A 13,231-nucleotide genomic window follows, 5' to 3' on the forward strand; every position below is an offset into this window, starting at 1 on the left:
TATGAGAAAAAAAGTGAACAATGATTTAAAACAAGAATATATGCAATTTAAATAAAATTTACTGAGAGGAATGAGCAGCAGTTCCCTGCTATTCAACGTACGGATAAAGATTGTCACTTGGGATAAAATTTTTAAACATCGCTAGCAGGAACTAAGGTTGTGCTTGTATTCTTCCAACTCGATGAGAGTGTTCTCCCTGGTCATATCTGTTGCAATAACTCTCCTATTTGAAGAACCCTATGAGAAAAAAATGAATAATGATTTAAAACAAGAATTTATGCAATTTAAATAAAATTTACTAAGAGGAGTGAGCAGCAGTTCTCTGCTATCCAAAATACGGATAAAGATTGTCACTTGGGATAAAAAATTTAAAACATCGCTAGCAGGAACTAAGGTTGTGCCTACATTCTTCTAACTTGATGAGAGTGTTCTCCCATTTAAAGAACCCTATGAGAAAAATTTTAATAATGATTTAAAACAAGCATATAAACAATTTAAATAAAAAGTATTGAGAAGAGTAAGCAGCAGTTCCCTGTTATCCAAAGTACAAATAAAGATTTCACTTAGGGTTTAAAACATCGCTAGCAAGAACTAAGGTTGTGCATGTATTCTTCCAAATCGATGAGAGTGTTCTCCCTGTTCATATCTACTGCAGCGACTATCCTATTTAAAGAATCCTATGAAAAAAAGTAAATAATGATTTAAACCAAGAATATATGAAATTTAAATAAAATATACGAGATGAGTGAGCAGCAGTTCCTACCATCCAAAGTACTGATAAAGAATGTCACTTCGGATAAAAGTTTTAAAACATTCCTAGCGGGAACTAAGTTGTGCCTGTATTCTTCCAACTCGATGAGAGTGTTCTCCCTATTCATATCTGCTGCAGCGACTCTCTTATTTAAAGAAACCTATGGGAAAAAAATAAACAATGATTTAAAACAATAATATATGCAATTTAAATAAATTGTAATGAGAGGAGTGATAAGCAGTTCCCTGCTATCCAAAGTACTGATAAAGATTGTCAGTTGGGATAAAAAATTTAAAACATCGCTAGCAAGAACTAAGGTTGTGTGTGGCAGTATTCTTCCAACTCGATGAGTGTTCTCCCTGATCATATTTGTTGCAGCAACTCTCATATTTAATGAACCCTATGAGAAAAAGTAAAAAATGATTTAAAACAAGAATATATGCAATTTAAATAAAATGTACTTAGAGTCATCCTATTCAATGAACCCTATGAGAAAAAGTAAAAAATGATTTAAAACAAGAATATATGTAATTTAAATAAAATGTACTGAGAGGAGTCAGCCGCAGTTCCCTGCTATCCAAATTCCAAAGTACTGATAAAGATTGCTAGCAGGAACTAAGTTGTCGAGAACAAAGAAAAAGTATGTTCATGAACAATGATATATATCTCCCTCTATAAACAGGGAAAAAGTGGTCCGCATGCAAAAGGTAAATTAAGAAATCGGTTCATAGAAAATACCGTGATTTGAAAAGTAAAAGTGAATGACTCAACTAAACATTTGCCTAGAAAGTTGTTCTAGCTTATTTTCTACAACAAAGTATTCTGCAGTAGTTAGAAAACTAGCATCGGTAACTTATCCTGATTGACAAACATGCTCTCTTCTGGCTTGCAATTGTTGGTGCAACTTTGCTAATATACTCATGTCGCCTCTCTAACGATAAAGGTTTTAAGTTCTTCATAAGTTTATGGCAGTCTAATGGCAATTTGTGCAGATACCATGGTAAGTTGAAAAAGTTCCGGGAAATTTTCAGTTGTCCCATGAAAAATGCTCTTAAAAGGTGAAAATTCGAAAGATGGATAAAATGGTCTAGTAGTAAAGAAACATTGTGACCAAACCTCACAGAGGAATTTGTTGCTAGGTCAAAATATTGGGGACCGTTTTCCAAAAACATTGGGAAGTAAAGAAACATTTATCTCAGAACATTGGTTATGATTATTATTGCTAGCAGGAGGAGAACCCCCGGCAGTAGCTTCTACAAAAGTTTGGCTAACCCTATCAACAAAAACTTTAGCAGTATGCACTATCAAGCAAAACTTAATTTCAAGTAACATGTCTCTGAAAAGAAATACCTTTCATTATGGGTAGAAATCTGAATCCCTCTTAGTGCTTCTACTAACTAGGAGCACTAACATCTGGGTCAAAAAGCTACCGCTCATGTTACACATCAAGAAGCTAAAAACTAGCCAAAAGCAGAACCTAATTAAGTGAAAAAAATAATATGGATGAATGGATAATGAACATATGTTTCATGTAATACACCAGAAAGGAATATATCATATTACCTCCTACATACAGTAGACGACCGTGGCACAAATACCACCACCAACTTACACATATTTAACTAACAATTCCAAGAGCGCCCTCAAAATCTATTTCTTTATTGGATGGTCATATATATATAAACATATACATTGAACAAAAGTTTCCACTTGCTTGCCACTGCCAACTCTTTCACCCTGTCCCTGATGCATGTGTTAGTATGTAATTAATGCATGACTTGACAGACAAACACAAACCTGAAAAAAATGTCTGATGATGTTTCATTTTTTTATAAGATGATGTTTCTTTTTAAAAAAATTAAATTGGAATATAAGAAATTGGAATTAACTCATGTGAGAAATTGCTTTATGTTTCGTTATTGTCCTTTAATTCTTAAGCAAACAGAACATACCAGCACAAAGATTCAGACGTACCATATATTCTTATGCTAGCGTAGTGTATGCCAGGAGCAATCTCTGATATCGCTGCAGTATATCAGTTTCCTCATTTGGAGTTGACAATTCTAGAGGCAGAAACTGGCAATTTGTTGATGGAGGTTGAACACTATACAAGCTAGGTGCAAAGTAAGCATTGGCAAAGAAAGCTGTCTCCGATTTCACAGAAAGGGGTTAAGGAACAAATGCATTTTGCATTGTTGCAGGACAAAAGTAGGCATGTATGTAGAAATTTGTTGTGCAGACAGAACATCAGTTGAAGGGACAACTTTAAAAGGATCATCACCAAATGGATCATGAAAACCCTGAATCAAGAACATATAACATAAATATAGATGGCAACGAGTTAACTAAATTATATATATTGTAAGTCCACTATAATCAAAGAAGAAAAAGTTCAGAGTAAATAAGAGGGAGATAGGAAAGAGGAAATAAGGGAAATTTTTAATAAGTCCCTCAAATTAAAAGAATCATATTACATGATTTCCAAATTTAAATGTTGGCTGATTAGTAACAAAGGCGATCATAGCACTGGAGTTAGCACAGACATCAAATTCAGTAGCATGATTTTAAGGTGTAACTAGGACGATGGCAAATGAATCAGACTGAACATCCAGTAAGTCTATTTCAGCATCGGTTGAAACAGAGGGAATATCAGTAGTTGGAGTAACTGCAATTGATGAGAAATAGAAAGATTAGTTCCAATTATAGGGGATAAATGCAAATGGTTCAACCTTGGTCGTGTGCTGTAATTTTTGTGAATACCACAACAACCATGAACCTGCTAGTTTCTAAATATAGTTTTTCTAGTTGGTACAGGGGAAAGAAAACCAGAAGAAAAGATAAATACCAGTGCTTTTCCATAAATTTTCAACACTGACCATGTGCCGGTTTGCAGATCAAATGTCCCCACTGCCATAAGAATACAGAACAGTAGAATAAGAAAGCAAGGGAAAGAAGCAGAAAAAATAGTTTCAAATTTTCAAATAGTTATAAGGGGAAAGAACAAGTACCCTAGATAGTTTCAGAAGGACCCTTTGTAAGGTCAGCAATCGAAAGAACTTAATCAAATGTAACTGCAGAAAGACAACCGGTACGAATTCAAGAACTTTTAGCAAACAAATACAAGGAAGCGATAAAAATAATTTGTTTTTCAATATTCCATTTGTATAAAAACAATTTTGAAATGAACACAGACTTCACTCATGATATTCCTTCTAAAATCCATCAGATATGAAACAGAAACTCCTACCCATTTTCTCATAAAAATGTAAACGAGATTACTTATGTATGTAAGGCATCAAGTAATCTATTGAAACACCAAGTTTTTTAATCAAATGTAAGCAGAGATTGTAACATAACGACATTTTAAAATAATATTATAGTTAAAAGTGATCAAATAGGGAAGGCGAGACTCATATAACTAAACAGCAGCTAATGCAGTAGAAAATTCAATAAAGCATATACTAGTAAAGGGAGTTGGGACTAAAACTCACAATGGTATTTAATTCACTGAAATAAAAATTAGATTGAAGAATAACAATAATAAGAAAACTTGTTAAATGCGAAGAAATCATAATCAAAGCACAATTACCATATAAAAGTAATATTAAGACATCCAATAACATATGTGGAGAGATAGTGTAGGACCAAAATTGCCAAAAATATTCTTACACAACATCAAATTCATCCCAGATCAAGGTTTTTAGGTTAAGTATATGTAGATCATTCCAGAGCATTTGCTCTGCATCCTGTCCACCAAATATTGCTAAGATTGTTCCGACAAGGGTTACAACCACCTGCAATACACTCAAATTAGGGTGAAAAACTCAACTCTTGGGAAAGAATTTTCAGAAAAAATACTACTACCATAAAGGGGAAGAAAACTATATAAACACACATGCACTCAACCACATACGGATTGGAGCTCCTAAGATGTAAATGGAATTTAGTGAGTAAATTTTCTAAGCTACTTTTCCAAACTTATACAATTAAAACAGTTGAAGAATTACATGGCCCACCATGATACATCTGAAAAAACTATACCTTGCACAGGTCTGTGTTTTAAGCCTCTGCATATGCTAGTTCTTGCTTTTGCAGGACAGACAACAATTTCTCATTGTGGAGTGGTGATTCTAGTTCTTCCTTTTCTGCCTTGAGCATTGCTAGAGTGTGCTCACCAGTCTCCTCACCTTTGGATTTCTGCATACACTCTAAAGTGAAAGAAATAAACCTGACGAAACAGAAAATGAGAATCTGAAACTCATTAAATCTTCAATGTCAGATATATGAAACAAAAACATTCACGACATACACAAAGTATGTGTTTTGTATCAGAAGATTTCATGTTCAACCACATATTTCCAATGAAGCTTAAATATAAAATCGATATTGAATATTACATACCACAGATTTCGAGTCTCGAGTGTTTTCCTTGTTGGGACAGGCAAAGAAGCTACACTTTCTCGGCTAGTGGAATGCCTTCGAGGAAAATCTGGAAGTTAATTAAAAACACAAACAAAGCATCAGTATGTCAGAACCATAACTAGCACTGTTTGTTTCCTAGTCAAAACCATACCTAACGTTTAATTTAGGCTTCATTTTGGTACCCGTCGTTAAAAACTTAACAGTGTTGATATGTCACCACAAGGTAATACCACATCATCATTAGAAAATAAAAAATATCATGTTAGCAGTTATGTTAAATTTTTTACGGTGATGTATTGAATTAAAACTTAACTAAACAGTAAATATACTCTAGGATTTCCTGCAAATGTATAACTAAACTAAAGACTACTTTACACAATTCTATCTATTTATGTAACAATAGAACTAGAAGCTCAACGAGAAAGACAGAAATTTTTCAGTAAGAAGTAACATTTACGACAAACTATTTACTTTTTCAGACATTGTTGACAAAAGTTTCTATCCTATAAAAGAACATTTGAAAGGATATTCTCAGTGATAATGGAATCAGGCATTGTTTGAAACCTAGATTGTTGCATAATCACTCACCATTTGTTGAAGATTTTGCACCTATAAAAATCAAAGAAATCGTTATCAAACATTTATAATAAAGGAAATTAGAAACCCAAAGTACTTTCATCATGGTACAAGAATAAACATCATACTTTAAAAGTAGTTCTTTCATCTTATAAAGAAAAGGTTAGGAACTAAAAAAAACAGTCATATCAGCAGTGTTTTGCTTTGACAAGTTAAAGGATTTAAGAAGTAAAGAAGCATTGAAAACAAAATTGTCACAAATGTTGTATGAAATAAGGAATTAAAATTTAACCAAAAAATAACTAAGATCAAACATCAAATAAAAAGCTATAGAAAAGCAATTAACAAATGCAAAAATAACATAAAATTTTCTTTGGCTTACTCATAAAGATATGACTTAGACATTCACGCATAAATAGGAAGTTACACTAGGTATAAGGGAATAAAATACAGTGAAAACAAAAAAAATAAGACTAGACATACAACAAGACAAAGTATACTCAAACCAAATGATGTATATCACATTTTATCTGTTAAGGGTAGCGATCGAGAAAAGCTACAAATGTGACCGAAAAAAATTAAATGCCCATTTATTATAATATTGAAAGAAATAAAACATCACTAAGTAAATCAACTTTACAAATTGAGAATAATCTAACAAGAAACTAGATCTAAAGAAATCTTACTCGGAAATAGCGTGCCATATATCCTTGTATCTCACACTCAATGATTTGATTGATTTCTCCCTTTCATACCAGCACGGATCACAAACTGAACTTCAACAACCCAATCGTTGCAACAATCAAGAATAACCTAGTTCAATTTTTTTTATAGAAAGGGGACCTTATTAAAAATCCCCTTCATATCTATTGAAATACAAAATAGTATCTCAATGAACATTGGAAGGAGGAAAAGAGTGCCTCAATTTTATTATAAATCCAACAGAAAATACAACCGATACAAAGTCACTATGTTTGCCGATCCATGTTTATAGAGAGGTTCAATATCATGTTAGCAGTAATGTTAATTTTTTTACGGCGATGTACTTAATTAAAACTTAAACTAAACATTAAATATAGTCAAGAATTTTCAGCAAATGTATAACTAAACTAAAGGCTACTTTACACAATTCAATCTATTTATGTAACATTAGAACTAGAAGCTAAAAGAGAGAAAATTTTCAGTAAGAAGTAACTTTTACGACAAATTATTTACTTAATCAGACATTGTTGACAAAAGTTTCTATCTTATGAGTATTTACTTAATCAGACATTGTTGATGAAATTTTATATCTTATGAAAGAACATTTGAAAGAATATTCTTGGTGACAATGGAATCCAAACATTGTTTGAAACCTAAATTGCTGCAAACAAAATTCCGTCAATACAAATAAAAAAACCTAACAAAAGAGGGTCTAATTATAACTCACCACTTGTTGAAGAATATTTTGCACCTATAAAAATCAAAGAATTCATTATCAAACACTTACAATAAAGGAAATTAGAAAACCAAAGCAACTGATTACTGATTTACATCCATTAGAGAGTATTATCCAAAAAAGGCAATCTTAATAGTTCAAAGTGAATCAAAATCAGCAGTGATTATGCCATCATGGTACTAGCATAAACATCATACTTTAAAAATCATTTCTTTCATCTTACAAAGAAAAGGTTAGGATCTCAGAAAAACTGTCATATGAGCAATGTTTTGCTTGGACTCGTCCGAATTATGACCATCCTGAAAGAAAGTATAACAGTCAAAACCATCAAATATTGCTAAGATTGTTCCGACAAGGGTTACAGATTGACCACCTCGAGCCACCTACAATACACTCAAATTAGGGTGAAAACTCATTAGTCTTGGGAAAGAATTTTCAAAAAAAATACTACCTTAAAGGGGCAGAAAACTATACATCATACTTTAAAAATCATTTCTTTCATCTTACAAAGAAAAGGTTAGGATCTCAGAAAAACTGTCATATGAGCAATGTTTTGCTTGGATTCGTACGAATTATGACCATCCTGAAAGAAAGTATAACAGTCAAAACCATCAAATATTGCTAAGATTGTTCCGACAAGGGTTACAGATTGACCACCTCGAGCCACCTACAATACACTCAAATTAGGGTGAAAACTCATTACTCTTGGGAAAGAATTTTCAGAAAAAATACTACCTTAAAGGGGCAGAAAACTATATAAACATACATGCAGTTGACCACATATGGATTGGAGCTCCTAAGATGTAAATGGAATTTAGTGAGTAAATTTTCTAAGCTACTTTTCCAAACTTATACAATTAAAACAGTCGAAGAATTACATGGCCCACCATAATACATATGAAAATACTATACCTTGTACAGGTCTTTGTTTTAAGCCTCTGCATATGCTAGTTCTTGCTTTAGCTGGACATACAACAATGTCTCATTGTGAAGTGGTGATTCTAGTTCTTCATTCTCAGCCTTGAGCATTGCTAGAGTGTGCTCACCAGTATCGTATCCTTTGGATTTCTGCATACACTCTAAACATAAGTGAAATAAATGAACCGGACGATACAGAAAATGAGAATCTAAACACATTAAATCTTCAATGTCAGATATATGAAACAGAAGCATTCAAGACATTGTGAGTATGTGTTCTATATCAGAAGATTTCGAGTTCAACCACAGATTTCCAATAAAGCTTAAATGGAATTGATATTGAATATATTACATACCACAGATTTCGGGTCTCGAGTGTTCTCCTTTCCAGGATCACGCAAAGAAACTAAACTTTCTCGGCTAGTGAAATGTCTTCGAGGAAAATCTGGAAGTTTTTTTTTATAAGAAAAAATCTGGAAGTTAATAAAAACAAACAAAACATCAGTACGTCAGAACCATAACTGGCACTGTTTGTTTCCTAGTAAAATCTCTATTGCAACTCCTCTAACTATGATTCTTGCTAACTTCCTATTAGAACTCAATTAAATTTGAAACAACTATCACGGTTCAAAATTTGTATTTTCTAAACATGCAGGGGGCCCTTGGTTAAATGGGAAAACTGCAAGCTCAATCCATCCCAAAATCAAAATTTAAAACTTTAAGACCTTCTTGTAACTCTCCTTGTTAAATGAAAAATTTGTAATTTTAGCCCCTTTAAAATTAACAACTCAAATCAAGTCTTTTCAAATTTCAACTTGGTTAAATGGAAAAATTATATATTTAGACCCTCTCAAATGAAAAAAATTAACTACGCTCTTAGTAATGCAAAACTATTTTCACTTAAAAGTAATGCTAAACCATCGAAACATAAGAAAGTTTCGAACTTCAAATCTGGCCATCATAGAAACTATTAGATATAGGTTCACATCATTATCTTAGAAATAATCTTAGTCATATAGTCTAGGATTTCGTGCAAATGTATAACTAAACTAAATACTACTTTACACAATTCAATCTATTTATGTAACAATAGAACTAGAAGCTCAACAAGAAAGCGATAAATTTTTAAGTAAGAAGTAACATTTACGACAAACTATTTACTTAATCAGACATTGTTGACAAAAGTTTATATCTTATGAAAGAACATTTGAAAGGATATTCTTGGTGATATTGGAATCAAACATTATTTGAAAACCTAGATTGCTTCAAACAAAATTTCGTCAACACAAATAAAAAAAATCCAACAAAAAAGGGTCCAAATATAACTCACAATTTGTTGACGAAGATTTTGCACCTATAATAATCAAAGAAATCGTTATCAAACACTTAAAATAAAGGAAATTAGAAAACCAAAGCAATTGATTACTGATTTACATTCATCGGAGAATATTATCCGACAAAGCCAACCTTAACAGTTCAAAATGAATCAAAATCGGCAGTGATGCTGCCATCATGGTAATAGCATAAACATCATACTTTAAAAGCAGTTCTTTCATCTTACAAAGAAAAGGTTAGGAACTCACAAAAACAGTCAGTGTTTTGTTTTGACTCGTCCAAATTATGACCATCCTGAAAGAAAGTATAACAGTCAAACCCACCAAATATTGCTAAGATTGTTCCTACAAGAATCTTAACACTAGCGCTAAAAAAATGCCTGCAAACAAGAAATAAACCAAGGAAATAATTGATCAAGTCATATCTGTTAAAAGAAAAATAGTCAATCAAAGTGAAATGATTTTGTACATTACTAAAACTCATAAAATAAACAGCCAAAGTATCAATAAATATCACTGCGCCTAACTTTTTTTGGTTTGTCCTGAGCATTGATGATGAAGTCATTGGCTAAGAAAAAAATCATAATCAAACAACACAGATCAAATGAGCTTACAGAAATAAATAAGATCATATTCTACAGACTCCGACTGATATTAAATAATTGGTAAACCTTAATATCTCACTGCATATGATATGAAATAACGAGTTCATCAGACCAATTATAAAACAAAATACACTGAGGAAAGGGTTACGCATCTCCTGTTTCAAAATTCAAGATCTTGAATACTTCTTTAATAAGAAACAAGAAATATTAAACAATAGTTCGGGTCATAAAAATAGCATGCATTACACCTACCGACTAAAACCATATATCAAACATACCAAGAATTTAAGTCACCATTGGCTAAGAAAAACCTCATAAACAAACAACATAGATCAAATGAGCTTACAAACCTGCCACTAAATAACAAGAAACTGAACATAATCAGAACAAGTAAAGCCAGAGACAGAAACCAGACTTGGCTGTGGAAAATGACAAAACTTTTGCCACCCATTTTGCTTGTAATTCCATCATTCTAAACACTATTTCCTGATCGTTTCAACGTCGATTTCTAGTTCAGAAACACTTAATACCCTCGGAAATACTAGATTCAAGTGGAATACAAAGGTTTACCTGTGATGTAGTCCCACAAAAGAAAGCCAGGGGGCTAGGTAAATACATGTTTATAAAGAGGTCCAACATGATCTTCGTTCACATTAACTACTCCATTTGATTTGAGAAACGGGTAACGGTATTGTACCTGCAAGAGATTCTTTCCCACCTCAAGTATTGAAAAAAATGTATTTGAATCTAAAAGGACAAAATATTTCAGGAAATACCCAGTGCAATGAATAATGACATTTGCATCAACAATTGATCCATCTTGGAATTCCACCTTACCATCTTTATGTGCTCATTCAATCTGCAAGAAAACAAAAAGCCAGACTATTAAGAAAAAGATGACCACCTTAAAAGTTAACTTTATAAACTAACTTAATTGATAGAATGACTAAGAAACCATTGAATGCAGACAAAGATTATAATGTTTTTCCGATGATTGCCACTACCCGTCGTCAAATCATTGTAACAATTGTGTTGAGTTGTATGGGTTGATGATACTGAAACTTCAAGAATCTGTTACTATGTTTGCCGAACCATGTACAAGACTGATATGGATTTGGTTCAAAATCAAATCATAATTCAAAACCAAAAACAGATGCTCGTGAGACCCCCTATAAATCACCTAGATTGCTTCAAACAAAAATTTCGTCAACACAAATAAAAAAAATCCAACAAGAAAGGGTCCAAATATAACTCACAATTTGTTGACGAAGATTTTGCACCTATAAAAATCAAAGAAATCGTTATCAAACACCTATAACAAAGGAAATTAGAAAACCAAAGCAACTGATTACTGATTTACATCCATCGGAGAGTATTATCCGACAAGGGCAATCTTAACTGTTCAAAATCAATAAAAATCGGCAGTGTTTTGTTTTGAAAGAAAGTATAACAGTCAAACCCACCAAATATTGCTAAGATTGTTCCTACAAGAATCTTAACACTAGCGCTACAAAAATGCCTGCAAACAAGAAATAAACCAATGAAATAATTGATCAAGTCATATCTGTTAAAAGGAAAAATAGTCAATCGAAGTGAAATGATTTTGTACATTACTAAAACTCATAAAATAAACATCCAAAGTATCAATAAATATCACTGCACCTAACATTTTGTGGTTTGTCCTGAGCATTGATGATGAAGTCATTGGCAAAGAAAAACATCATAATCAAACAACACAGATCAAATGAGCTTACAGTAATAAATAAGATCATATTCTACAGGATCTGACTGACATTAAATGATTGGTAAACCTTAATATTTCACTGCAAATGATATGAAATAACGAGTTGATCAGACCAGTTATAAAACAAAATACACTGAGGAAAGGGTTACACATCTCCCATTTCAAAATTCAAGATCTTGAATACTTCTTTAATAAGAAAAAAAGAAATATTAAACAATAGTTCGGGTCATAAAAACAGCATGCATTACACCTACCAACTAAAACCATATATCAAACATACCAAGAATTACAAAGTCACCATTGGCTAATAAAAACCTCATAATCAAACAACATAGATCAAATGAGCTTAAAAACCTGCCAAATATCAAGAAACTGAACAAAATCAGTACAAGTAAAGCCAGAGACAGAAACCAGACTTGGCTGGGAAAATGACAAAACTTTTGTCACCCATTTTGCTTGTAATTCCATCATTCTAAACACTATTGCCTGATCGAGTCAACGTCGATTTCTAGTTCAGAAACACTTAATACCCTCGGAAATACTAGATTCAAGTGGAATACAAAGGTTTACCTGTGATGTAGTCCCACAAAAGAAAGCTAGGGGGCTAGGCAAATACATGTTTATAAAGAGGTCCAACATGATCTTCGTTCACATTAACTACTCCATTTGATTTGAGAAACGGGTAATGGTATTTGTACCTGCAAGAGATTCTTTCCCACCTCAAGTATTGAAAAAATGTATTTGAATCTAAAAGGACAAAATATTTCAGGAAATACCCAGTGCAATGAATAATGGCATCTGCATCAACAATTGATCCATCTTGGAATTCCACCTTACCATCTTTATGTGCTCATTCAATCTGCAGGAAAAAAAAGGTAGACTATTAAGAAAAAGATGACCATCTTAAAAGTTAACTTTATAAACTAACTTAATTGATAGAATGACTAAGAAACCATTGAATGCTGGCAATGATTATCATGTTTTTCTGATGATCGCCACTACCCGTCGTCAAATCATTGTAGCAATTGTGTTGAGTTGTATGGGTTGATGATACTGAAACTTCAAGAATCCGTTACTATGTTTACCGAAACATGTAGAAGAATGATATGGATTTGGTTCAAAATCAAATCATAATTCAAAACCAAAAACAGATGCTTGTGAGACCCCCTATAAATCACCTAGACTGCTTCAAACAAAATTTCGTCAACACAAATAAAAAAATCCAACAAGAAAGGGTCCAAATATAACTCACAATTTGTTGACAAAGATTTTGCACCTATAAAAATCAAAGAAATCGCTATCAAACTCTTATAATAAAGGAAATTAGAAAACCAAAGCAACTGATTACTGATTTACATCCATCGGAGAGTATTATCCGACAAGGGCAATCTTAACAGTTCAAAATGATTCAAATCCTTGTAGCAATTGTGTTGAGTTGTATGG

At 32.5% G+C, this 13,231-nt stretch overlaps 1 long non-coding RNA gene across 1 annotated transcript; it reads right to left on the bottom strand.

The window, feature by feature from the left end:
* Positions 1-12,395: 12,395 nt before the first annotated feature.
* LOC120217962 lies at positions 12,396-12,774 on the bottom strand. Its single transcript, XR_005525209.1, has 3 exons — positions 12,742-12,774; positions 12,565-12,647; positions 12,396-12,486 (listed from the first exon to the last, which is right to left on the bottom strand). It is a non-coding gene; the product is annotated as an uncharacterized LOC120217962 (long non-coding RNA).
* Between the last annotated feature and the right edge of the window lie 457 nt (positions 12,775-13,231).

The sequence above is a fragment of the Hibiscus syriacus genome, unplaced genomic scaffold (genome assembly GCF_006381635.1).
Source record: "Hibiscus syriacus cultivar Baekdansim isolate YM2019G1 unplaced genomic scaffold, ASM638163v2 tig00110194_pilon, whole genome shotgun sequence".
Lineage (NCBI taxonomy): Eukaryota > Viridiplantae > Streptophyta > Magnoliopsida > Malvales > Malvaceae > Hibiscus > Hibiscus syriacus.